Source organism: Echinops telfairi, unplaced genomic scaffold (assembly GCF_000313985.2).
Source record: "Echinops telfairi isolate 266 unplaced genomic scaffold, ASM31398v2 ScPeMD7_2;HRSCAF=8, whole genome shotgun sequence".
In the NCBI taxonomy this organism is placed as follows: domain Eukaryota; kingdom Metazoa; phylum Chordata; class Mammalia; order Afrosoricida; family Tenrecidae; genus Echinops; species Echinops telfairi.
This window is the reverse complement of record NW_022103898.1, coordinates 23,859,008-23,863,099: the sequence shown is the minus strand read 5'-3', so window position 1 is coordinate 23,863,099 and position 4,092 is coordinate 23,859,008.

Below are 4,092 nucleotides of genomic sequence, written 5' to 3'. Positions count from 1 at the left end.
AGATTTTTTTTTTAAAGAAAAGAAAAGAAAACCTTTGTGAAGTATGTAATATGAGGGCTGGGCTTGAAGCCCAAAGCTCACACACCCTCCATCCTTTCTACCCATTCTTGTCCTTTTCTATGGTCAGAGTTCTTCTGCAGCTTGTGCTGAGAAAACTCCCCTACATTTTCCTTTGGGATAGAATTAATTCCCTGGAGTCATAGACCATTAGAAATGTGTGTGGGTTTACTTGGAATGATTCCATTGGTTGTAACGTGCTTTCTCTGTAGTGGTGATATCACTCCCGGGGGAGCAAAATTAAATACTTAGGGGGAAAATATGTGATATTACAATGATCTGTGGCCTTTCAAAGGATCATAGAACATAAGTAAATATGCAATATATCTGTGGCAATAAAATCCCCTGGGGCCAGTTAAAGGGAAAAAAAATGAAAACGCTTCTGGGGGAATGTCAATAGCAGTAAGAATAGTTTGAGAAACTGAGTTATTAGAAAATGCTTCCATACACACAAATGCTGTTCTCATTGTCATCCCAGTGCTCCTAGCAAAAAGGTGGTGGATTAGGAAGCAGGAAACTGGAGATCTGTTGTCCTCACCTGCCATGAAAGAACACATTCACGCCAGCACTCATTCGTCCATCATTGGTTGATGGAGGGCCTTCTATGCACCAGGACTGCATGTACAATGATAAACAAGGCAACTTCCTTGTTATCCTAGAGTTACTATGTTGGGATAGGGCAGACAATACACAAGTGCCAAAAATCACTAACAAATGGTATAAACGAATTTATCATGGACAATGGTAATGGCTAAGCCTGTAGAATGGAGACAAGAAATGGCTTCCCTGAGACAGTGACACACGGGTTGAGTCTTTAACAGGGAGCTGGAGCCAGCTCTGTGAGGATCTGGGGGCCAAGCTTTCCAGGCAGAGAGAAGAGTGAGGTAGGGGGCCTGAGACAGTGGAGAGCTATTTGTGCTCACAGGACAGAAAGGAAGCAGGAGGTGTGTGGAGTGAGGGGAGAGGTAGGAGATGAGGCAGGGGAGCCGAAGGAACCAGATCCTGCAGGGTCATGGGGAACCTGATTTTAAGTCTTGTGTGACTTTGGGTAAACGATCCAATTTCTATCATATGTGAATTGGGGAGTTAGGAGTGCAGCAACCGAATGGCTCTTTCGAGTTAGAATGCTGCCTACTGTTGTGTTTCATGAGTCAATTGCTATTCATATCGACACCAAGTGACCAGAGTAGACTGCCCCAGAGGGTTTCCTGTTGTTATTCGATGTCATCTAGTGATCAGATGTACAACAGAGTGGAATACTACTCAAGTCCAAACTCCACTCCCTGCTCCTGAGTCAATTCTGACCGTATGGTCAGAAGAGAACTCTGTGGGTTTCTGAAGTTGTAAATCTATACAGGAGCAGAAAGCCTCCACTTTCTCCTACAGAGCGGCTGGTGGGTTAGAACTGCTGAACTTCTGGTTCATAGCCCATTATGTAGCCACTCAACCACAGCCTCCGTGGGTATTTGCTAGGCTATAATACTTTCAGGATCAGATTGCCGGGCTTCTCTCATAGGCTGGCAGTTGGGTTTCCATTGCCCATCTCTCAGTTAGTAGTCCAGCACTTAAATACTGTACCTCCATGATTCCTAGCTCCATCTAAGGCAGAGATGCCTAGAACATCCACGGGGAGGAAAACTCACTGCTCCGAGTGTGCTTGCCCCTTGTGCAAGGACATGTGCATAGCCCTGCCCATGTAGAAAACTTCTACCCTTTGACCCCTCCGCCATCATGGAGGCCGGGTTACCAGAGCCCCAGTCTTCTGGAATCAAAACCAGGCCCTTCTTCCACATGAGGTTCATTGAGGGGCTGACCTGCATTGCTCTCACTCTGACAAATCCCCCTTCATGGGACATTGGGGGTGTCTGTGGATTTGGCCTCTGGAGCCCAACTGGTTCCTGAACAACTAGGTTACAGGAGTTAGTCCATGCCCAGATCTGGGCTTCCAGACACTCATCTGGGACCGTCAAGAAAATCCTTCTAGAATAACAGCCTCTGAGTCTACAATTTCCTTCCCTCTCTGAGTCTTTTAAGTCTGATGGGACTGGGAAACCATTCAATTTCTGTCATATGTTCAGTGGGAAGTTAGGCGTGCTGCAGCAGGATGGCTCTTGCGTTCTAGAATGCTCTGAGATGGAGAAGAAGATAACCCCCTGGCAAGCAAGTGCAAAACCTCTCCTCAAAGACGGAAGCAGTTTCCTTTGAGGAGAACCAGTTCCAGGCGAATGTGAAGTTACAGTGGGGACAGTGGCTGGCGAGAGAAAGGGGGACAGATGCCAGGGGTGGGGAGAGAGACATTTTAATTGCACCTGTTTGGCCTGCTGATCCCGGGCCGTGAGCAAGCAGCCTCCACTGCAGATATCTGAAAAGCAGAGGCGGCTGGGGGATGGTTTGGTTTTTCCCTCCCCTCCGAGGCTGTTTGAGGAATGGTCTGCAGCGCTGACAAGCACGGGTTTTGGAGACCACTGAAAAGTTTTGGGTCTAAATAGGGTAGGCAGCTTGGCTTAAGTGTTGCTAAGGAATACCTGGCAACCGGCAACAATAGGCCTTTTAGAGAATCCAGGGCAAACAGTGGCCGTGGTAATGGGGTGGGCTTAAGGGTCTCCTTGCCCGGCTGGGCCCCTCCTCTCCTCACACAGAGGTCTGGGCACTGGGCTATGTTCCGGAAATTCCCTGCACAAAGCCCCATTCAGCGGGAGGAGGGCCAATGCGTGTGCTTTTAGGGGGTGGGGACAGCGGCAGGGGGCGGGAGAGGGAGGAAGAGGGGTGGGAGTGGGGAGAGGGGGAAAGGAGCTTTACTGCCAAAAAAAAAAAAAAAAAAAAAACACCCTCTCAAGTCTCTTTCTTCTACCAAAGACTAAAAGAGGCACAGAAAGTGCTAAGTTTGTAAAAGAGGTTGAAAAGGTTCAGAAAAGTGGCATAAAAGGGGGCTGAGGAACGCCCCGTGAATTTTGAACAGAGAGCAGAAAAGGGACCCTAAAAAGCAATTAGGGATGCTGCCTGTATAGGGAGAGGTGCTACGCTTGAGCAGGGGAGGGGTCAGGGCTGAAGGTACCTGTGGGGGCCCGGGAGCAGCCGGAGGAAGGTAAGGGGTGAGGGGTGAGGTAGGGAGTGGCCCGGGGCCAGGAGTGGGATGCACAGTTGGAGGAAACCTCCACGCCATCCTGGCTCCAGCCACGGCCTTCAGGCTGAGGCCAGTGCAGCTGGCAGTTTTCTCAGATCTTCCCCCCCACCTTGCCACCCCCGCCCCCTATTAGGGCAGCCACCCAGCCAGAGCAGTGGTCTGACCTGCCCCTCCCGCCCTTTTGGTCTGTCAAAGACAGGAAAGAAGGACTACCCCCATCCCTACACACACACTCACTCACTCACTCACTCACTCACTCACTCACCACTCACTCACTCTCTCACTCACTCACTCACTCACTCACTCACTCACTCACTCACTCACTCACTCAGCAGGGAATGGAGGCTGCAGAATGTTCTGGGGAGCTGGGTGTCCGCTGGAGTCCCCTGGGAGGCTCTGATGACAGCCAGGGGAGGAAGGCAGAGGAGCCAACAAATTAGCACTCTACAAATTCCATGTGCCCGACCTGCGAAACATGCAGCCTTCAACACCCTCCTCCAGGGCTCTGAAGATAATAATTTTACAGTTCCCGCAGAATGTGCGGTGACAATTATCTGTATTCCGTGTCTGTGTCGCGGCATCAACTGATAATCAAGAGAATTATGTGCCGGTTGAAAGCAGATTTAAATAAACAGATACGAAATGGGAGCCAATAATAGACGTACCAAAATAATCGGGGCAAGGAAGTAGCCGTGCAAAGACAGAGGCTGTTCAGTGGCAGGGAAAGTCTGGGGGACCCAGACCCCAGGATGTACAGCTCCGCCTCTATCAGCTCAAAAAGGTGGGCTCTTGGGGGTTGTCGCTTTAGAGGTGACCAAGAAACCCTGGTGATGTGGGAGTGGTTAAGTGGTGGGCTACTAAGCAAAAGATGGGTGATTTGAACTCAGCAGCTGCTCTGCAGGAAATAAAAT